This window comes from Cryptotermes secundus, unplaced genomic scaffold (genome assembly GCF_002891405.2).
Source record: "Cryptotermes secundus unplaced genomic scaffold, Csec_1.0 scaffold592, whole genome shotgun sequence".
In the NCBI taxonomy this organism is placed as follows: domain Eukaryota; kingdom Metazoa; phylum Arthropoda; class Insecta; order Blattodea; family Kalotermitidae; genus Cryptotermes; species Cryptotermes secundus.
Window position 1 is genome coordinate 101,532 of NW_019734362.1, and position 25,071 is coordinate 126,602.

The window sequence follows — 25,071 nt, forward strand, 5'->3', positions numbered from 1 at the left end:
GACAACGAAATTAATATAAAGCCTTTTCCTATTTATAGCGTAGTCGGTCTAGCGACTAGCTACGGGCTGGACAACCAAGGGTTCGGAGTTCGAGTTCAGGTGGGGGCAAGAATTTTCACTTCTCCATGTCGTCCAGACCGACTTTGGGTTCATCCAGCCTCCTATCCAATGGTTACCAGGGAATTTTTCTCCTGGGATAAAGCGGCAGGGGTGTGAAGCTGACCGCTCAGCTCCAGCTAGTGCCGAGTTCAAGAAAATGTGGATCTATACATCCACTGTCTTATATGTCTTCGAGGCTCAATCCCCAAAGAAAAGGAAATGACTGATAAAAGGTTAAAGTTTGGTGCAGTAACTGCAATGGAAGAATCAAACTGGAAGACCTATAAGTAGAGAGAATAATATCGCCATGTAATAGGTGACAACAGATTGGTTTTGGATTGATAATCGGATTTAGTGAACACACTCACAGCTCGTGACTACACTTCACATATCACGCATAGACTAGCGTTCTCATTCACGTTGCTTCGTAGCGGATTCCAATGGCGAACGTTCCTTTGCTTTTGGGCCTCCCGTCCTTGCAGGGTGGCGGCTATCTCACACCGACCTCCTACTCTTCTAACTACAATCTCATAAACTCTCTCGTAAAGACAGCTGGTCCGCGTTACACAACCTCGGCACGGACTGCGTGGAAAACACCACTTCTAGCCGTTCCTCCATTTTTGCGTGTGTACATTACTTAGTTATGGCTCTAGTATTGCTGCCTACTTACGCAGCGTTGCGTAACAATGGTTGTTTCCCCTGGCTACTCAATTTCTGAATTTAACAAACATGCCACCATACTGCAAGGCATGATAAACAAATAGAACTGGTAGGTGTTGACTGGATTAATGTGGCTCAGGATTGGAAACAGCGCGAGAATTCCGTGAATATGGCAATGAAACCTCGAATTCATTAAACGCGGGAAATTTCATGAAGAGTTCAGCCACTCTTAACTTCCAAAGAAAATGACTTTTCTCCATGGAATTATTTATGCCTCTCGTAACATGTAACATTTCCATATTTTACATCGAAATTTCTTATAACCTAAAATTTATTGCTACTTTTACAAGACAGACCTGCTCTGGGAAAACAATATTACATGCGTCATTACCATATTCTAGATGCATAAGAAATATTCTGGCCTTGTCACATGCAATCTCTGCTTCTTAAATTATGGCTCCAAAACCAAATCATACACATCTGCTTAAACCTGCCTGCCTTGATATTTCTGTCTTCTGCTTGCGTAATGAGAAGCCTGTGTTGACAGGAGGGATGTTTGAGTTGCTCAGATGAAAACATTCCGACTCCCCTTAAAATACTTGCCTCATAACCGATTGGAATCTTTTCTTTATATGCACTGTACTAGGCACTGTAATCTCTATTCATAATTCAACACAAATCCAACGCAAACTTTCACGCAACAGCAAACGTTCAATACATAAGAAAATAAAAGTCACCGAATGTACATGATTTTCCGTTTACCTCTTTAATATGGGATAGTACAAAAGTTCATTCCCAATGAAAAAATTACGCAAAATCATGAAGGTGTACGTGGTCAGTAGGAAGGCTCATGATTTGTATTTAGAAGGTCCAGAGATGCGATTCAAATCTATTCTGTGTAATAGGCTACATTGAAGGAAATTTGTGTGGTCTTTATTAGTCGCTCGGGAAGTTCCAATATATTACCGCATCTTATATCCCCCCTCGTGGTTGGTGGCTCCACCTTATCGTGGTGAGGGGGTTTGAGTATGCCAAGGACCCTGAGAGCTATACCAGCGGTAGCGTAGCTACTGGCAGGGCCTCCCTTGCTGGACAGGTCAAAGGGTAGGCATCAGACGAAGAGAGACACCAAAAACTGATGCCGGAAGCAGCGTCATCAGCAGCGACTTGAAGGACAGAGCAAATGATCCTCGAGATGGTTCAAGTTCGTATAGCAACAGACGCGACCAGAGTGGTTTGAACGGCCGTTGTACTGCGATGTGGAAAGCAAATGGAAAAACTACCACATTATCACTTTTCCTGGATAGTCTCTTTCCAAAACCAGAGATACCATGTATGCGAGATGTTTCTCCTTCATTTGAAGGAGAAAGCTCTAGATCGCATCAAGTGGAGGAACTGTTTTGAAGAGACTGTGGACCTGTCGTCTTGACAGATTACTGATAAATGAATGAATATTATCTTATCTTCCGAAGAACTGTGATCACTTCTTTCCAAGCATTTCAGTGTATCTTTCATAATCATCCAGTCATGTTCTCATTTCAAGCTATACCGTACAAAATTTTCAGTTTATAGCTTCACTCTCATTACCTAAACACAGAAACAGCAGACAATATTAATATTATTTATAGAAGTAAGTTCGTGCATTTTATTGCCCCTTCCACACTTTTACTACAGCAGTATGTTCGCAGGTCGCCATAACTAGAATAGTTGATGTAATTGCGTTGTTGTTAAGACACAAGAAGGGCATCATAAAATTCAACGCCATCTTCTTTACAATTTTCTAGCCATATTCAAGTCTCTAACATCTCTCTCTCTCTCTCTTGTGCTCTTCACAGCTACTATAATAAGACATCCATTCAGTACATATTCGTATTATGCAATTTTGTTGTCCTCCGAAAATTTATAATTTGGGACAGTCGCACAACAAATAATCAAAAAGGAACAAAATAGAAACTAATGTATCATAATTTATTTTTATTCGTTTTTGGTGGTATCGCTATATGTTTCGACCCTTTTCCTGGGTCATCTTCAGTCGTACACCCTAGTGACAATTTTCTTTCTTCTTTGATTATTTGTTGAGCGACTGTCCGAAATTATATCTTTTCGTAAATAACACACAACAGTATGTATACCATAAAGGTTTAGTCTCCTGAACCCTCTCAAAGAGATGAAAATATTCTTTTAGAAAATTCTTCTTGTATTAAGGCAACGCTCATTGTATTATGTTTAAATTAATTTTCTTTTTCAAACAAGCTTAAAGCCCGACAGTTTCCACAACTGTCACAGATAAGGTTTTGAGGGTTCTCTGTGTTTGCTGAGCCCCACTTACAGTGATTAGTTGTAAATATTACTTAAATATTTTTCTAAAAGAACTTCCTCTGGTTTCATACAAATTTTCTTCTCTATTCGATGAAGTTCATATTACGAAGATATGATATACGATCTTTTCTTACAAGTTTAATGTAATTGCATCAACATTGTCAAGAGTTAGAGTGAATATAACGGGGTTTGGATTGGTGAATGCGTTTATTGACAACTTTTAAATTTTAACGTCCTAAATGCGCATATCGGTACACTGAAAGGTACGTCATAGAGTCATCGTGACTAAAGTACACATATTAGTGCATTCGGGCATTTAATGTCACGTGTAGGGGCGCACACGCAGTCCTAAATAATTATTTTTAATTAGAGTAAAATTCAGTATACGTAACTTTTTTTACCTTCTCAATTATTTTGTTACACCTGGAAATACCCGAGAATGCACAGACACAAGTCACTTCAGCTGCCTTTCAATTTCATCATCTTTCATTGCCATTGTATGATGAAATGAAGCTACGATATTCCAGTTCACTATGAACTTACAGAAAGCTGACGGCACTCTATGTCTCAGATACTATGAAAGCGTTTGGTTGCGACCATAGAATAGGCAATACGTTCTTGCAGCTGCAATGACAGGGCTTGGCACTGAAGTAGGGAACAAGGAATTTTCTCCTATTTCTCCTGAATTCCTATAGTTTTACTTCTCTATCCCTAGTCAACAGAGTCGAATAACTGAGGAGTGTAGCAAAAATGTAAATTTTACAAACAGAATAATAAAACAAGGTCTTCAGTGGTTTCAGATATTTTACAGCACCAGAGACAGCGTAAGTATGACAAGTGTTGCAAGAAATAATGGTGTTATAATGCAGAATCACTTTGTGGAGAAGGGAAAATCTCATTTGTACAATACGCATGAAAATTACAAAAAAGAAAGAAAGAAAGAAAGAAAGAAAGAAAGAAAGAAACAAACAAACAAACAAACAAACAAAGAAAAAGGTCTGAGTGTAACTTTTTGCCTTCACATTTTCAAATCTTACATTACAATATATCACGCTGTGCTCATTGCTGACAAAAACAAGTTAATTCCAATCCTTTCGCTTATAAATTGTTTTAGATATAGAATTTTTAATAAAATACTTAAAATTATTTTAAACGCTAACAGCAAAATACATTTAAGCGCCCAACGTTAAAAGTTAAACGTATTTTAATGAAATTATATGCTGAGAACTTCTATCGAAAATTGTAGATCAGTTCCACTTCTTCGGAAGTTTAACTTTCAGGATGTGACGTCATGTAGTTTTGGTAGAACTTCAGGAGCGATCTGTTTAAAAGCTGGTAAATTACATGGCATACATTTCAGAGGCAACAGCCACTGCCGGGAGAGCGTCATATTCAATATTTAAATTCTGATTGAATTCGGAAGTCAACAAACAGAGCTACGCTCAGCTTTAACGTAACTCGCCGAGTTTCGCCGGAGCGAAAACTGTTAATAACAAAAAGGTACATAAAATTGAAACACCTTCTAGGCCTCTTTTCTGTGAATCTTATGGTTTTAGAGATAAATACATATTATTATTAAATACAAATGAGAGAGGGCGACAGAAGGATCGCGGTTTGAGGACATTTCCTACATTACTTTAAATCTGCTGCACCATTCTCCCAGCGCTAGTTCCTACAGCATTCTTTATTAGTTGAGAAGACACTAAAACAGTAAACTTATTAGGAGATTTAAGTTTCGTATTACACCAGGAACACGTAAGAAGGTCCACAGTTTTCAGGCCATGTGGAAACAATATTTCTGTCCGCAACCAACGCTGCTTCTCTCGAAGGATATGGTTTGTGGGTAGGGTGTTTAATTTGGAAAATTCCTGGAGGAGCTGTAGCTACATTACTGTCACGGGAATACACCGCTAGACCCAAGTCACGTACGCACGAGCATATTCCCGTGTGACTTTCTCAGATCTCAACTGCCGTCGAGAGAAGTCAGACATATCATGTTCCCCTTCCGTGCTCACGCATGCAGTCCGCATCTCAGGTTTCTTCCGCACCTGTCGATACTCCCAGGAAACAACGGACTTCCTTATATGAAACTGCAGGTTCTCATGCCGATCAAGTTCGCTAGTGACACGTTACATCTCTGCGATACCGATTTTAGTGAGGTTTCTGTCATTGTCCTCAGTCCCTTTAGGCGAATTCCTGGACAGCACACTGACTGGATTATGAAAGCTTGATTCCAAATGATTTGTAATATAATACTATTTTCTGGAGTGCATTTAACATACACGACGTTTCAGAAATTAGACTGCTGAATCCGTGAGATCCATCTTTTGCAAATGCAGAATGCTGTAAGTGGGAAGCAGCCTACGAACCTAGAAGAATGAAATGTAAATACAAAGTCTATTTAACTTTAACGTTTTTGGAATTTTGTCGTAACTCCTCTCGCTCCCCATTCTAGTTACAGGTGAGGAGTAGGTTCAGGGCTTCACGAATTATCTGATAGAAGTTGACAAATTTTGGAATAAAGGAGTACAGGGTCAGTCATAGATATTGTCACGATTTAGGGGTGAGACTATAGAAGGCGTTTTGGATTGGATTTTGTATTTATTGACCACTTATACACACCACTCGGACCTACAAGTAAATACAACACTATCGCTGATGTCCACGCTTTACAAATCACTACTCTACGTCTTCTCCAGCCTGCAGTGTCTTCACTAGCCGCTCCATGGCAACTACTTCTGGCAATGGAGATTCTTCAGCTTTAAGCTGTCAGGTCCTATTTTCATGGCATCCCGTACAGAACTCAAATCTCAAGTGACAACAACCGAACTCGACTGCCGAATCTCAATTAACTCTTAGGCTGATGGCCGTTTCACACCAACTTCCGTCTTTTCTTCACAGGCTGAATTTCAACTAAGTTGGTCGTCTCAGTTGTCTTCACAAGATTCTTTGTTGGATCTGAAATTTTGACGGCGGTGACTATAAAGAGGTCTGTCTTCTGGAGATGTAACGCCATTCAGACCGATGAAATCCAACCGACGTTTCGGATGAACTAATAGTCAGAGTCGAAGAATAATGAAACCCATGCAATATATAGATATTTTACGTTAACCAGTGCCTCTACAGAAGTCTGATTTTTTTACACTTCAATGTCTTTCCTTCTTTCAGTCTCCTACCTAGCGCTAATTTAACATTATATTGTTACTTTCGCTTCTCTAACCTAACCGATCAATGTCCGTTAGTTCTTCAACGGTATTTTATTTAATTTATTGCTACCTACACGCATGTTAAATCCCCTTCCTTCGACCTCCCTAAATGTTTATATAATTTATAATTTATTAATTATTTATTTGCGGCTTTTAAGTACACTATCACTGACTCTGAATACAGAGCATACAGTGATTCTATGAGAGTGAATAATGAAATAGAAAGGGCATGAAAATAAGGCTGATGGGCTCAGAAGAACCACGAGAAAGTCAAAATATTCGGTGTTCCACCCGAGATTCAAACAGGTAAACTCCATAAAAGTTTTAGGCATTATCGCGTGAGTCAGCTCACTCTACAACATAATAATGAAAAGTTTATCAAAATAAAGCAAATAAATTTGAACGTCAACAATGTATCTGTCGAGGCCTCGCTATAGCTCAAGCTCGCTGGCTTCCCACCGCGGCAGCCCGGGTTCGATCCCGGGTCTGGTCAAGTGGGGTTTGTGGTGGACAAAGTGGCGCTGGGGCAGTTTTTCTCCGAGTACTTCGGTTTCCTCTGCCGATCTTCATTCCACCAATTGCTCCACAATCATCCTCACCTATCATCAGGGCCTGGTACAATAGGAAGTGGCCGCAGTATAAGGGACTTAGTCGTACTCCACTAGCATTAAAAAAGATTATATCTGTCGAAATTCGAAGAAATTTCGGGGGTGGGGAGGGAACAGGGCTTCTTTGTAACTTATATTTGAGTCTGTACTACTATGCGAATGGTGAATTCGGCTTTGTGGTTGCAAGTAGGAAATTAACAAACATTTTGGTACATGCTGGCACAGCTTGCGAAGTATAGTAAATGAGGTTCCGTGTTACCCTCGGGGCTTTTAGAACGTTTAGCGCTGCTAGAACATAGGGAGTGAGATGGTTGTAAAACTGGAAGCTGCAGCTATAGGGGTTCCATGATGTTAATGTACGTGGAAGCAATGCACACTCGCGTACGTGACCAAGCAGCCCAATCCTGTGTACCTGGGTACAGAGCACAAAACTTTAGAGATTTTAAGTTTCAGTAAACAGAACGAAACAAAGAATTTTTTCTTCATATTCATTAGGTAACGGTTTTCATATTTTATTTTCATATTTGAGAAACATATTAATATTGTAATTATTACTGACGCCCGATGTCTAACTTCCAATGTCATTCTCACGAATAACTACCTGTCTGTCGAACAATTTAACGGATAACAGATGGCGTTAGCGGTAGGCATTAAATGTTTTCACAAATTCTCCATTTAATTCTATGCATTCGTGTTCATCGACTTAATTTGTTGGCCAGGTTTATAGCATAAATTTCTACATCCCTTTCTATCGGAGTTCCACGGAGGTACATGCTTTATTATGATTGTAATTGCATATTTTTCTGTTATGGTCCTTCAACATAGACTGGTCTCAGGTATTTACATAGTTATTGTGAAAAGCGAATATCTTCACCGTAGCCCTGAGAGTCGTAGGAGGCGACGAAAAGGGAACCCAGTCCCTGGGGTTATAATCGGGCCACCCTGTTCCTGGTAGATATAAATACGGAGACCTGGACCTCCACGTTGGAGGTCTGGAATCTCAGTAAAATATGACAATGATCTGTTGCCAGGATACGACTAGTGAAGACTGTGAAAACTTGGCTTGTGCTAGTGAATTCTAAAGCTTGGAAATCAGCAATAGCGCTGTAATAATTTGCACTTCCAACATCCAATCTATACCCCGTCTATAGTCACACCTCTAATTCGTGACATAACGATTACGAGAATCACGGCTAGTATAAAACATGGCAGTAAGAAACAATTCAATTTTTAAATACATTCATTTATAATATTAATTCAATCCAATTCTTTATTTATTTACGTACTTTCACAATAATGTAAAGGAAAATTCTAAACCTAGCACGAGCGAAGGTGCGAAAACAATAATAATAAAAAAATTGAAAAACAGCAATACATAAATGTAAAAAAAAAACTAAAATATCTTGTCGCAAAGTATGGTTACCAACTGTGCTAATTTATGTATCTACTCTGTAATATACGTTTAACGTTTTGGGACTTAACGAGAAATAATTTAGGTTAGATTAAAACGTAAGGTAAGGTAAACTTGCCCTGTCATTAAGAAATTTCGAATTTGGTTTCCTGACATTCGCGTACTTGTCCGTCAATGCAGCTGAGTCGATCCATTAAGCAAATATTTAGCCCTGGAACTAACTATCGCAGTGGGATCAGAATGTCTTCTCTGGGATCTGACGGGCAGCTTCGAATGCGAATGAGAATCCGGCGAAGAGGTTGGAATTCGCTGCTTGTCTCGAGTTAACAAAGGGGCATACGGCATTGGCAAAACGAAAATGTGAGGCGACTCTCACTTGTTTAAAGGAAATGCGCATGTAGGCTCCCATTTCCTGAGGAGGAAAACGACTACCGGTATCCTTTTTGCTACGAATTTATATTTCCGAGTCGATTTCACCTGAGAACAGTACAGATCCAATTTACGAAATGCTGCAGTACTAGACTCTGAGAATCCGAGAAAACTGACTGAAGCGGAAACGCTTTTGAATTTTATCCGTCAGGTACCCCGTTCGAATCTAGGTCGAGACACCGACTCTATTGTCTGAGGTACTTCATGGGCATCCTCAGTCCCTGTAGACAAGCGCGCGGCGTTTAGACCCGTTGCTGGGCAAAGGCCGAGAAAAAACATGAAATATATATGCACTTTAAAGGTTATTTAATTGTTAAAATTGTCGTTTCAGAAATTCTTGGCATATCTCCCGCCTTCATGTGTACTGGACGTGTTGCTGTAGTAATTAGAACAGGGATAGCTCAGTCGGTACAGTGACAGCGCACGAGACAGAGAACTGATAAAATGAGTTTCGATTCCTAACAAACGCAATAGGTGATTCTCTTAGCCACAGCACCAAGACCGGCTCCGAGATCCATCCAGCCTTCTAATCAACAAGTACAAGCGTTCCCCCNGCTTAAAGTGGCTAGGGTACGGAAATATGTACTCGCCTTCGCCTAGAGCCGAGGTTAAAACCGCGTGGAGTTATACGGCCACTTCTCTATACAGAACGCTTAATGAAGGAAGAGGGGCCTGGCCATAGCTCAAGAGGTTTGTCGCTGGCTATTGTTTGCTAACAATTCGTCAGTAGATAATTCGCCATGCTGCTTTGATCAAAGATTCTCTTAAATGGCTGCTGTCCATACTGAGAGATTATTTATGGAGCTGCAAGGCCACAGAGACACTTTCGTGTCCGGTCCTTCTCGTACAGGACTGGCAGCTGGTGCTTGCTTCGTGCTCATCGTTACAAATGCTATACGTAATACATTTGAGGGTCATATGAACTTAAGCCGAAATCGTTTTCTAATACCGCTTCGGGCATATAGGTTTGCGTATTTTTTCTGTGGGTTGGAAGGACCCTACTATGAGCTACAGTCTGATTTAAAATGTCTTCTTTTATTAATAACAACTAGTGCCCTTCAGCGCGGCCATTAAAGTACCGCAGTTGTGAGTAGCCTGCGGTAATATTTTTCAAGTGTCAGCATAATGTCTGCTCTAAAATAATTTATTTTTTTTTTCACAACTTTTGATCTCTTCGATATATAATAACGAAGTTTCCTTTGAAATCCTTGAAAAAAAAAACGGTTTTGTGTGCTCGCCTTATAAAATGAATAAGCTGTGTAGGAGCAATGAAAGCAACTGGATTAGAATTTGAGCTTTCTATGACTGGCCTTGGTACATCTAAACACAGCCCACTTCATATTCGCGACGTCAGTAAATAGATTCCCTTCCTTCTTCCTGTTCTGTGCACACCACCCAGTTGTTTGAGGTTCTGCTTTCTTCCCTAAGGCAGGAATATGTTCCAGGAACTGTCGTTCTGCGTGTCTTTCAGGCAGCGTTTCAATTTATGGACGACTGAGTACAGGACAATGACCACCAGGGGCCTCGTGCTACTGAGAGCCTGTATTTTAGTCATTCTAGCTTTCTTTTTTATTTTGGTGTTACTGATACACAATCATTCCGTTATGTGTTGCTCCACTGAGTGGTCTCCTTAATAAATTCAAATACCGCTTAGAACTTTTCCTTCGTTCCAGCAGGTAAGGCTGTAGCATTTGGTAGACACCTAAACATGTTTACATTTTAATCGCAAACAGCCACAGACTTTGCTGCTTTTGTATTTTCTTTTTAGTCACACACATTCCTACTTTTCAATATGCAGATATTGTGGCATGTAGACCTGTTGCTAGGCAACGACCGCGAAATAAGCCATTTTCAACGGCCGTTATTAGGCAGTGACCTGTAAACGGCAAGAGAAGAAAGGTGATTTCTGTGCGGTCTGTTTCGAGATGCTATAAGCAGGACATGTTAGGAGTTGCAGTTAGTTAGATGACCGCTAGAGTCAAGTTGTTGCGAGAGTCTGTCAGCTGAGGCCGGGGATAGTTCAGAAACCCAGAGGAAGGGGAACGTCCGCTGTTGGAAGCCGTAACCAAGCTAAGGTTAGTGACGACTGTATCAGACTGAGAAGACCTCGTATGTCCTATAGTGTTTTGTGAAGTGTAGTAATGAGTGTATAAGTGTGCAAATCAATCTGTCGATCCAAACCCCGTCCTATGGTCACTAAAATCGTAACTCTGGCTTCTTGTCTTGTCCTGTAATAACTTCCACATGTTCTTAGTGTTGAGCACTGTACTCTTCTTCCTTCAGTCGGCTACCAGTCACTACAGGAGGAACATTGTCACGAACGCTATCACAGTCTGAACCATATTCACCAATACTTTCAGTGACTAATAACTCGATTAAGAGGTTGCACTTTTTGAAGCTCCGCGAGCGCACTGCGTGTTGACAGGCCGGTTGCGATAACTATGACGTCACGCATTTATATTTAGACTGACCTGCTCAGCTGCAGGAAATAAAATATTTTTGATGCAGGAACAAAGATTTCATTCCTTTCACAACAGGTCAATGAAAACCTGTCACACAGGAGTTATTCGTTTCCAACTTACGGGCACGAAAAATTAAGCTTAGGGTCGAACTGAATGAGATACCGCAATTCACATGTTTCCTACTTACATTTTATGTTACAACAGGGCAAGGAATCCGTTATTACCCCTAAACACGAGTGTATTAAACTGACTGCAGTGATTACTGAGGAATATTACTTAACAATTTCTCACACTTTTTCTTATAAGCAGTATATCGGAGAAAGTACTATGATCATGTAAAGCTGAATCTCTAACAAACCTGAGTACCAGAAAGTATTTTTAATGCCGCCTCTGTACTTATATTTACACTGATCTTTCCGAGACCTATTTATAATTTCATGACATGATTAATTAATAATGTTCTTTTTTCAGTAGCTCTACAGTCACCTTGGGCCCTGGCCTCTGATTTTTCAGTTTCATAATCATTTTATAGAAGGTGGGCCTCCTTAAACGAGTAATCAGCTCGTCGCAAGGCCTCTACCTAAACACAGGACAACATAAACACAGAGAAAACACATATACATATCAATCATCCGTGCGTTATGTGAGATTCGAACCTGCGATCCCGGCTTCCGTGCGAGCGAAGACAGTACAGTTTTAGACCGCGCGGGTACCGTGACCGGAAGTTAATAATATTCACTTTTATTTATTTATCTATTTACTTAAAATTTAGTTCCAACATTTGAATTTATTAGAATGATGTTGAGAAACTCAAACGCCGTATTGATTTGTCTCCTAGGATAATACGGAATTGTTAACAGAAATTAATTTGAAAGTTATTGATGTCAATTTATTTAGACTTTCGACCGTTTGAAAAGTATACGAAATTCCCACCTGGAGCAAAAAGTCTACAGCTAAAAGTCACGCGAACTGTTGAAGTCATAAATTATTGACTCAATAAAATAATAATGCCGTAATCGTGGAGGAGCCTACGTTATCAGTTCCAACAATTTCATATACTAGCACGCCATTTCTATGTTATCACAAATCAGAAATTTTATACAAACAGCTTCAAAACGGTTGTCACAAGCCAGTCTTGGTTCGGTTCATGGTGGTACGAACAGACGTCACAATATACGTTGTATATACTCAAAAGAGTGAAGATATGTGCTGTTACATTCAGGATTTAAAGTCTACCTACAAACAAATGAAACAAAACCAACTCCGTGGCTTTAATCCGCAAGTGAACTATACCAACCGAGCGACCGCCGCTTGTCGGCGAAGTTAGTACCAACTTTCGCGGATAGAGGGTGTCGCGTGGTGAACGCAACGGATGTCTATGGCCGTTAATTTCGGTTTTCTAGACCGGAGCCGCTGTTTCCTTGAAATAGTTCCTCAATTATCCTCACTATGTTGAGTGGACCCCTTTCCAGACCCACTACTTCTCAGAAAATATAGTAGCGTCGGGAATTGAACCCGGGACGTCTGAATCTGTAGCCATGAACTATGACCACTAGCAAGTTTTCAAAAATACTTAATAAAGTGTTCATAAGCAATAATAATTTTATCCGATATGAGTGGAATTTGAATTGAAAGACAAATTTGTTAATAAACTTTACTACTGTTAAAGAGGAACGACATATTCACAGTGTGTTATTGCCCTCCGTTGCTGGCGCATATCAAACCTGTGCATTAACCCCATGGGTCGTTGTTGGGAAATCCCCAAATGTGAACTGTAGTTCAGTGAAATGTGTAGCCATTTGACCACCCCCGGGATGCTCTTGCAATCCCTATCCGCTAGTACAGGTAATACCCTCCCGATTTCATAATATTTGATCGTTGGCATTCACCACGTGATGCGCAGTTTACCTTCATATCCCACCTGAACCCGATCAATAGTCGTAATAGATAAATCGAGCAAGAAGACAAATGCCCATTTTGGAAAGGTCAAAATATCTGTGTATCTGTACGACAGCGCGACGGTCGGTGCCTTAACATTCTGGTTCCACAGCGACCTCCAAATGAAAGTTGCGATTTCACCTAAAAGTGCTTCAATGGTTGTGACTGCATTTCACTGACTAGTGAAGAAAATGTTGCTAGACATACCTACATAGGCGGTATTTTTGTGATATAAAATTACGCTTTCTAAAGGCGCAAATGCAAAATATTAATTACCTTGAAAAATCTTGACCACTTTCAATTAAACTGTAATAATAATCTGGAAAGCAGACCAAGTGACACCCTCCATCCGCAAGAGTTGGCACTAACTTCGCCGACAATCGGCGGTCCCTCGGTCGGTATAGCTCGCTTGTGGACTAATGGCCACGGAGCAAGAAATAATCTGCAGAGCATGTGGATGCAAATAGTACTTTGTATACCAAAACATCCTAACCAACATCCCCAGGGCGGGGGCTCAGTCATAACCGAAATTAGTATCCCTTCTCAAAAATGAATATAATGTTTCGAATTCCATTTCGTGAACTTGTAATACGGACAGTCCGAAATAAAAATATATTGTTTCAAAATTCTCTCAAAATAACAATCCTCTCTCTATGGAATGAGACACGAAATATCAGTTCTATAAGGTTGTGATCAGTCAAGCGTACACGAGAAAGTACGTGCAATGCTTGCCAGCATTCCCTTCTCTCAAGGAAATCCATAGGCAGGCGAAATTCAGTGGGCCCGCCACTGAGGATTTCGAGTAATGCATCAGATAAAAGTCAGAATCTCTGAGACCTTGAGATGCTATAAGAAAATTGAGAGCACTGGAACAGTGCCGTAGTCGTTTGTAAACTATTACACACCTTCTCGACTGAAACGGCATGACCTTGGAACTGCCTAGAGCGATCAAGTGTATTATAACAAGGATTGAGTAAAACCCGAATAGTAATACATATCATATTCTGGATGGTATGAAGCACGGAGATGCGTTATGCATATTCATTTTGAAGTCACTACTTATGACGAAAGCCCAAGAAAATCAGAATTATAAGGAATTGCAAGTTCATTTCGTGTGCACGAGTCACCGAGCTCCACTCATTAAGTCAGTTCAGCCAGTTTCATTAATCAAGCCCTATCTCTTAATGTCGATTTTAATATTAACTTCCCACCCATACCTGGGGCGGGGCACGCGGTAGCTTAGTTGGTTGAGGTACTATGCTAGGATCCGGAAAGTCGCGGGATCAATTCCTGATGAAGTTATTGGATTTTTTTTATTCATCTAATTCTTCCAGCCACACTACGGCCCTGGGGTCGACCCAGGATAAATGAGTACCAGGAATTTTCCTGTGGGGCGACGCTGATCAGTCTTAGCTCCTTATTTTATTTGGATCATTATGAACGACCATGAACTTTATTTCTAATTTATTCTCGGTGATTTTTAACTTCAAAATCTTATATTTCGATATTATTGGAACTTTATTGTGACCTACAACACCGTATTTCATTATCTGCGGCGCGCAATATGGTGATCATATGGAAATTTCTCTATTATGGCAGGGCCAAGGAGTCCGGAGTTCTGACATTTACAAGCAGTCATTAGTTTATCTCGGGTACAGGAAACCGGACGGGCCTACAAAAGTCAGTGCGAAGGAGAGGTCAGGACTCGTTAAACTGCCAGTGAATGAGGGCCATTATGACTGAGTTGCCTCGTTCAAACTTCTCTACGTGAGATGGAATGACATGTATATGTCCGCACCATGGAGAATTCGAATTTTTCGAATTCCTAGCGTGGGGTGTTCAAGCCATTCTACGAAGTCTTTCACCATATTCTGAAGTGTTCGGACGTGACCCTTGCTCACTCCGAGACATAGTTTGTAGATCAAGTAATATAATGTAACTGTAAGTATAACGTGCAATAAGTTAACAGTGTGGTTTGGAGAACAATAAGTGAATAAACATCAAGTTGGATCAACTCCCAGAATACCGCTACCCTGAGACTCGTGCTAACCTACCCAGCCAGTTTCCCGTACCTATACCGATCTGCAAGGACAACTTGCAGTGGCCATCATACACTCTCCTAAGGTAGAAACAGGTGTAGCAGGGATAGCGCCATTCCGACTGAGCTGATATAACAAAGGCGGGTTGGAAAAGAGCGGTGTTAGGGTTAAAGGGAGGCCGGCGAGTAAGGCTGACAACTTTATCGCCATCTGTGAGACGATTGGCTAGAAGATGTGGAAGTCTCGACGTCTCACAACCTTATGGGCATCTACGGCCTGGTACAGGGATGGATTCACCTTACGTTTTTATCCATACCTGGACCTTCGAAGTGGTTAAGTATCTCTGGCTGCAGTTTTGCAGACGAAAGTTCCGTAGGTTAACTATATGTTCGGCACATCCTACCCTCTTTCAAAATGTGGCCTTTAGGATTGTGACACCGTGTAGTCATATTCCGAAATTCCGGAGGGACATTTTGCTTCCATCTGCCGAGATGAAGTGAAAGCTCAACAGATAAACTCCTTCTTATGATTAACGAAATAAGCGTTACCAAAGCGTACAAACTCAGGCGTTCCAAATGGTGAACTTTCCTCAATCTTCCAGGCACTTTCTGTTCCTTCCATTCAAATATTATCTTCAAACCCAACGCCTGTAGTTCCCAGAGGGAAAGAAGCAACACGTCTGTGTGGGTTGTCTCTAATTCTCTCCAATATCCTGAGCTGATATCTTTACACAAAAAGACTGATAACTGAGAAGCCTCCTCACGTTTGTATTCACAACCATTCAATATTTAACAGGTACATCTCTCAAGTGCAGTGCGGACTGGAAACGTCTACAGTCGAAGGAAGAGAGTGCTTACGTAACTTGAAGGTAATTCAGCGAAACAAAATTCTTCGGTTCCAAGATCACTTCTACTTTCTTCTGATCTTCACGAATGAGAAAAATTTACACCTGTAGGGACCTCGTTATTATTTCTTCCAACGACTCGTTGGTTTTCCTCTTACTCTTCACTTTGTAGGTTTATAATTTATTGTAAATTGAATTCTCCGGTTCCAAGATCACTTCTATTCTCTTCTTGTCTTTACGAATGAGAAAATTTTACGCCTGTACGGATCTGGTTATTGTTTCTTCCAACGACTTCTTGGTTTTCCTTACTTTTCACGTTGTAGATTTACAATTTAATGTTTTCTTCGATCATATATCTGTTCAGAGACAGTCCAATGTAGACTTAAGCGGTGTTCCCATATCTTCCTCTAAGCATTTGTACTTGGCCGCGCCATAGCTCAAGCGGTTAGTCGCTGGCTTCCCGCCTCGGTAGCCCGGGTTCGATTCTGATTCTGGTCAAGTGGGATTTGTGGTGGACAAAGTTGAGCTGGGGCAGATTTTCTGTGAGTACTTCGGTTTCACCTGCCAATCTTCATTCCACCAATTGCTCCACAATAACCCTCACCTATAATCTGGGGCTGGTACAATAGACCAGAAGTGGCCGCAGTACAAGGGACTTAGTCCCAGCCCACTAGCAATAAAAAAAGGACTTTGTACTAATAGCTTGAACAAAATTAACCATCATAATTTTCTCCTTATTTTGGTGTGATTTTACTGCAGTACGAATCTCAGAGAAACATCGTATATTGGTATTCCAATTTAAGCCTATAAAGTTAACCGAAATCTTCTCCACACCACACAAGATATGCCTTAAATTTAGATGCAAGTGAGTTAAACAATTTATATTTTCTTGCAAAAGAATTATTCCAGAGTAATCTATAGGTTCGTTGTACGTAAGATATAGTTTGAAATCTTTTTATTTACACGGAAAAAATTCACACGCGTCACATTTTGTTCCTAATTTCAATTGTTGGGCTGATGCCTTCCCACGTCATGTACTTGCATGTTTTACAAATACGGAGTGTAGCATTTAAAACGTAGCCCTAAATAACTCACTAAGTGCAAGGGCACGGTCACATCAGTATTGTTGTCTTATTTTGTATTTACTTGTGAGCGCATTCATTGCTGAACGTTTCACGAAGAGCAACAAACGACTTCGATGAGAAGTTATCGCGCAGGTATAGCTCGCAGGGGCAGTCTTAAGAACGCACCTTCTTGTCATGCTCACAGAATGTGGATATGCTACTTTATATCTTTCATAAATCTTATTTCTGCGACATGTTCAAACTTTGCAGATGAAGCCAAGTATCTTGGCATACATTAGATCTCCGGCTAACATGGCGGAAACATATCTTCAGCAAAAGAAAACAATTGGGCCTGAAAATTCGGCAACTGTACTGGATAATCGGACGAAAATCACAACTATCTGTTAAAAACAAGCTCTTACTCTACAAGGCAATACTCAAACCTATATGGACGTATGGTATATCACTGTGGAGAACAGCCAGCAATTCAAACCTGGAAATACTACAACGATTTCAGAACAAGGTTCTCAGAGAAATAGTTGATGCGCCCTGGTATGTGCCCAATACAGTGTTACATAAGGACTTAAGTGTATCTACAGTGCGAGAAGAAATTAAAAAGTGTAGTGCTAAGTACAGTCGGAGACTACAAGTACATCCAAACGAACTCGCAGCCTCACTACTAACACATGAAGATGAAGTTAGGAGATTAAAAAGATTCAAACCGTCAGACCTATCTGATAGATTTAGCTAGTTTTAAGTGTATACATGCCGCAAATCTTAAGGCATCTACTGGGATAGCCTTATTAACACTGTTAATGACATAGTCACCACATCAGTCACTAAAAGTGCTCACTGTCCTTAATTGGACAGATTGTATGAATCTATCTCAAATAAATAAGAAGAAGGTTGAAACTTTAAAAAGATCATGATCAGGTAAAAACTTTTACTTAACTGTTGCACTGTGTGCATTAAATAGTTAAAAAGAAACTAGATGTGAATGATACCTACACAGGTAACTATAATTCAGTATCTGAAACGCTACACTAACTTCACACCAGACAGCAGCACATAACCGAAAAAACAACATTAGCATAAAAGACTGATCTCTCAGCAGTCATCTGCTACCCACGGATCTCACACATAAGTACAACTGTAGAAAAGAGCTCACACATACATTAAATAACAAATATAACAATTTTATTTAATATATTGTTACGTGTAGGGGTGACTATAGGCGGGTTTTGGATTGGTTAATAGATTTATTGACCACTTACGGGTCGTAACTACAAGTGACTATAACATTATCGCTATTTTCATATTTTACGGTCCACTGAGCACTCAGGTTACTATTCTCAGTCTTTTAGTAAATATTTCGTGGTGAAGGCTCCAACAATGGCCATTCTTGTGTCTCCGACTCAAGCCCTCTCTTCACAGACTCCCATACAAAACCCAACTGCACTGAACTATACTCCAAACCTCCCTGTTATAACATCTCGCCACGGACCACTCAGAAAAACCTTCTTTCCACTGTTGAAGTCCAACTGGTGCATTATTAAGAATCTGATGCGTAGCAACGGCAACGTCTTTGCCGAGTCGTCTAGAAAAGGTTGCTGTTTACGGAGTCACTGCTTAGCAATGGTTCTATACGCCACAGTATGTTCACAGAATACCACGCCGTTCTGAACATAATCCTCACACCCAAAACAACCGCACCCATCCATAGTAAGATTCGGCACACAACCCATGAAACTACGAAGCACGGAAAGCTTGGAGTATCAGTTGAAAAAAAAAGAATAAGTTCTAACCAATTTTAACGAAATTTAACAATAGTTGCAACTAGTTTTACTCAAACTTTGGAATTATATACTACAAAAGGCAGTTCAGTGCAACAGTCACTTAAACGCGTCTATCTGTTGATGACCTAAACTAACAAACTAACTGCATGTAGCCAAGATTTTATTGTGTAGCAGCCAATCGCTCAGCTACTTAAGGTTTTCCCATAATTTTGTGAAATCACAAGGGTCATTCCCATATTCACAGCAGTCTTCCATTTTTCCAAACCTTGAGCCAGATGAGGCCAGTATATGACCCCATTCTATTTCCACAGTCTAACATTTTGACAGTATCCTCCTTCCTGTGTCTAAGTCATCTCGGTGGTCTCTTTCCTTCTGGCTTTCCCATTAAAACCCTACATACATTCAACTTCTCCCCCAAGCGTGCTACATGCCCTGCCCATTTCATCCTACTTGACTTGATCGTTGTAATTTTATTTGTAGGAGGCTAAAATTATGAAGCTCAAAGTTGTAATTATTTTTCAGCTTAGTAATATTTCATCTGTCTTCTGTCAATATATTCTCCTCAGCACCCTTTTCTCAAATTAATTTCGTCCATGTTCTTTTCCTATTGTCGAAGAAGTTTCAGACCCTTACAGCAATAAGGAAAAAATTCTAATTTTGTACACTCTAATTGTTACTATTTTAGACAGTAGACGACAAGACGAAAGATTCTGAACTGAAAGGTAGCAAACAGCACCCGAATCGAACCTTCCCTTCCTGTTCTCATGAAACAAATTTTGATTTGTTGCTGTCCTTACAAAATATTTGAATTTTATCTTATCTTCAAAGGATGTCCTGGCGTCAATGAGAGGTTCTGTATTTTCAAAAAGGTACTTTGTGACCCTCAACACAATAATTAATAACAAAAATGATACTGAAACATGTTAATGACAGTTTAATTGAGTACATCCACTACATGTTTGTATCATATCATATTCAGATGGTACATGAATATATACATGAAGCTGTTGAATTATTCTGCTAAAATTGCGTAATTTTACAGTCAAATTATCATATATATAAAGTGTCAATATTCACTCTGGGGGCTAAAAAAATAGCTTATTCTCCTTTATGGTATTTATGTTCTTTCCCAGTAGATTCGTATCATCAGCATACACCAAACGGATTGTGAGACTTCAAACTCCGTGATTTTAGTCCGCAAGCGAACTATACCAACCGAGAGACTGCCGCTTGTCGGCGAAATTTGTGCCAACTTTAGCGGATGGAGGGTTTGAGGGTGTAGCGTGGTCAGCGCAACGAATTCAGACGTCAAGGCTCCCACATTTTCTAGAAAATCGGCTTGGTAAATCATACTGAAATGTGAGCAGAGCTTCCTTTCAATTGCGGTAGCCAAAGGCGCCTGTTGTGATAAGAATGTCACATATTCCTTCGATGTGTAAGAGGTCCACGCTACGTGCTACACATTTGTCTAGAAAATCTGAGAAAAACCATGAAAAAACTCATGTAAGCTGGTCTCCAATCCAAATTTTGAACCTGGGAAGAACTATGAACCGATCGACTTCACATCCATTGGAATGGCAGTCGGACATTTAATCTTGAAACCCATTTAACGATTTTTATGAAGCCTGTACAGGATGACAGGTCATTTTCTTCCTTACCGAATCAAGAACGTGAGATTGTTGATATTTTTCTGCTCAATCCCTCTAGGTAAGTGTCAGGATACGACACGAACGTTTCAGTTCCTACCCCTTTTTTTTAATTCGCTTAGTGGGGGGTGGAGTCCAGTTGGGCCCACTCGGCACGGGGGACACTGATTGGCCTATTGTGATTATGATGATGGAGAATTTGGTGAAATAAAGATTGGCAAGGGAAACCGAAGTACTCGGAGAAAATCCGCCCCAGCGCCACTTTGTCCACCACAAATCCCACTTGACCAGACGCGGGCTCGAACCCGGGCCGCCGCGGTGGGAAGCCAGCGACTAACCGCTTGATTCCTACCCATTATTCACCGATTACATTGCCATGCGCCCGTACTGACTATGAGCTACTGGCAGTGACGTTAAGCAAAGTGCAATACACACAAAATTAGCTCTACATAGTCCTTCATGCATATGAATGCACAGAAGAAGATTAAATGATAACACCACATCTTCTGAAGATCGGAGACTCGTTCGTTAATGTTTCCTCTGCAGTGATTGTAGGCTTCTGGGCTGTCACGCGGTGTAAGACTGCAAAATTGTGGGCAGATGTAAATTTCGGAGGGACATTTTACCTTCATCTTCAGGGTTGAATCGTTTTTCGCGTCTTCTGAATGCAAGAACGACATTTTCTTTTTCCGTTGGGAAACACAGAGGACCCAGAGTAGATCATTTGGCAAAGTGACGGGCTACTGGATGGAGGGCTGGTTTTCGAATCCTGGCAGGGGCTAAATATTGTTCTCTACTCCACAGCGATCAGACCGGTTCTGCAGCCCACCCAGCCTCCTCTCCAGAAGGTACAGGGTTCTCTTTCTCCAAGGTTATAACGGTAGGGGTGTGAAGCCGACTACTCACCTCCATGCGATGCCAAGGTCAAAACTGGTGGAGCCCCACCATACGTTTTCATAGCGTGGTACTTAATTAAAAAAGCACAGTTGCAACTTTACTTATTCTTATGTTAGGAAACACGTAAGAATGCTAAGTGGCATTCTAAGTCACCACTGAAGCCGTCAGAAACCGAATTGACGTTCCACTATTATAAGACCTTACATTCTGATAATAAATTGAAAACAACAAGAAACTAAACCAAAACTATCCCATCCCAGTAAAATTATAATTATATTAGGTATAATAATGAACATCACAGAACATCAAAACCAACACAATAAACCGATTAATATTCAAGTCACCATGTATATTGTATAACCACCTCTGTACAAACAATCAAAGGAGAAATAAAAAACAAATTGGATATCTGTGTTTTTATGGGTTTTGTTTGTACATGGGTAAAGTTTCGGTAGATTGGCTCTTCAACAGCAAATGTGGCATGGCCCTACTGAATGAAGACAAACAAAACAGCAGAGAAAACTGTAGAAAACAGTAACCATTTCCTCTCTTCTTAGGTCTATCAGGTAGAATTCCTAGTCACTTTCTTCCGACTTGTAAATTGAAGCCTACAGTTGCATTCTTTCCATTAAAAGCTCAACGCGTAACACCCTCATTAAGTAACGGTACTAATACAGTTCACTTACTGACTTCCGCCTCATATTCTCAGCGTGTCAACGGCAGGGTATTGATTTCTTGAAATGAAGATAAGCAGTTTATTTCCCAAATCGATGAAAATTCATCCCATTAAATCTTAGCATGCATTCTTGTAAAGTGTATTGTGTAATAAAAGTAACCTCATTGCTACATCACTTTGCATGAAGTATGTCTGATTGCTTTGTCTGGCGGGCCCCGTCACAATCGCGCATAATATTTACGGTAGAACTCGCGGTTCGCATTTTTAGACACGAAGGAAATTAATACTATTGTACGTAATTACACTATCTTAGTAAAAAATTCAAACATGATAAAACAAAAGAAAGCACGAAATATTGCTTTCCTCCTCATTATTTTAAATTTAAATTATCCAAATATTTCTTACTCTCTGATGTAAAGCATTCGCAGAAAACATAGAGGATGTGTGGGCAGCCCTGCCTTTGTCTTCCTTGCTGCAGAGATATAAAAGTAAAGAGGTAAAACTGTCCTTTTACTTAATTAATTAAGCAATATTCCATAGAGACTTATAGGGGAGTGGAGGCATAGCTTCAATGTTCTTCATCTCGGCACTAGATAGAGACGAGTGTTTAGCTTTATGCACCGTCCGCTTTAAACCCGAGGAAAGATCCTAAGGTACGCATTGGATAGGAGGCTGGATGTACCGCAAAGGCGGCCTGGAAACTGTGGAACAAAGAAAAGCGTCTTATCCCTGCCGGAAATAGAACCCCGGCCTCTAACCTGTAAACCCTTGTTATATTGAGAGAGCTTTCCCGTCTCATGCTATAGACGGATTCTTCTGGTTAATAAGAATACATGAAATTAGAACCTACACTTCTCATAGAATTCATGTGGATAATTATGCATCCAAGGGCATCTTCAAACGTTATTGCCAAAGTACAAGAGGAAGCATTTTCAAGCATGAGAGATAGCCTTCAAAGTAAAAAAAAATATATATTATTTTAATATGCTTTTATTAATATTGTAGCTCTCCCTGTACCACGTATCTTGGACACAGTTAATTTATGCAACAACTGCTATTATATTATTACAAGAACAGCAGCCCTACTGAAGTTTGCCTCATCTCTTCCTTCTCTTATAAAATAACATTTTGAACGTGTTTATGTTCGCCCGCTTATATTAAATCTTAATATAAATTTTAAAAGATTGTTTGATAAATATTTAAGGAAAGTGTGCGCATTCATTCAATTTTTAAATAGAAGTCCCGTGGGACTGGTGACCATATTTTACTGTCTCAGATTCGAGACTTCCTTCTGCGTTTCCTCCTACGACTCGCAGGACTACACTGGAGGTCCTTACAAAACTGAGTCTGAGCATTTTGTTGTATGTCACTAGACCTATATAAATACCGGAGATCAGGCTTTGTCAAAGGGAGATAACAGGAAAATATGCAATAAAACTGTGATAACGCATGCACACACCTAAATCTAAGTTAGAAATGGAGGTGAAATTTGTATGCAACAAATCTAGCCAAAGAACCAAGTGCATGAAAGCCAGTGCATAGGATCAAACGGAGAATTTGTTAAACCATTTTGTTCCTTCAGGTAACTGCATGTGTGGAGCAAACCAGAACACTACGCAGTAAGCCTTGTAGAAACCCATGAACAATCATCATGCTGATCTCTGTGAGATGGTAACCTCATTGCTGTTAAGGGGGTTGCAGATGAGAGAAAAGTCCAAACTGGGTTGGCTATATCTGCTCTTACTTTCAATTTACAAAACCCTAGCTTCCTCACAGCCTATCCTATGGCCCTCTTGACACGAATGTCGTGTTATTGTTTATTTTTGTTTTTTGTAAGACCATCTTTGAGACTGTGCCTGTGTTCACGTAACCGCACGGCTAGAGGTCTGCCTGTTCGCCAATATAGTTTCTGCCACATTCACAAGGAATATTGTAGATGCACTGTGCCGTCTCTTGCGGATCTCTTTACGGCCTTGTTCTCATGAGTGAACTCCTAAAAGTGTTTGGTTTTAAAGATCGTCCTGATGTTGTACGTTTGAAATTCTCTGAAGCACCCTTCACATATTGGCTACACATAGAGCCCAGGGGCTTCTGCTCTTTACTCAGATGACCGCTACCCTTTGAATTAATGACCGAGTCAATGAAACCGCGGGGATAACCGTTGAGCTGGAGATCACGTCTCAGGCAACTAATCTCATTAGAGAGATCTTAGCATTCTTGGCATACGAGTTTGGTGGAAGCTCTACTGTGAAGGCTCTGAATTAAACCTCTTTCCATATGCGGGGAATGGTTATATTTGAAGTTGAGCTACAGAACCCACTTGGAAATATGTATTTTCCAAATAATGAATTTTGCTTCAATTTCAGCACATAATGTCATAAATATGTAACAATTTAAATAAACGAAGCAGATTAGACTTTATTCGCGATTTCAATAATCCTCGGAGCCACACTTTTTCCAGTCAGTCGTTGCTGCCCCAGCTAACAGTAGAGATTCGCAATGCCGACATAGAAGCACTGGTGAGCCAAACAGCCAAATGGTGCAGCGTGAAACTGAGGGTTGCACACTGCCCTTCTTTTACCACTTAAATAAATATTAATTTTTGTCACATTCTTTTTTAAATCGTAGCAATTATTTCGCAGTTGTATTAAAGTGTAATGCAGCAGCGTAAATATTTATATTCTGGGGAATTATGCCACGAATAGCGGTTTTTGTCACGGTTTCTGGAAATATATTGTAATTGTTTCTTACGAAGATCTGAGAAAGTCTGTTTTGAAAAACCCTGCGTAATATCACGTCATCCGGTGCAACATTAAGGCTTCAGAACTTCCTGAAACTGCCTAACCATATTTTCAATCCAGAATTTATTCTCTCTGAGGTTATTATTATTATTATTATTATTATTATTATTATTATTTGAGGGAGTGGGTTTCCCCATGCACCGCGACCAGTGGTCTATTATACGTCCCCCTGTGAA

The 25,071-nt window shown here is 40.2% G+C and overlaps 1 protein-coding gene across 2 annotated transcripts in view; it reads right to left on the reverse strand.

Annotated features, from left to right (window-relative positions):
- The window catches only part of LOC117282662 (tachykinin-like peptides receptor 86C), a 113,556-nt gene that overhangs the window by 70,033 nt on the left and 18,452 nt on the right, over positions 1-25,071 (reverse strand). The gene's annotated exons all lie outside the window — the stretch shown is intronic.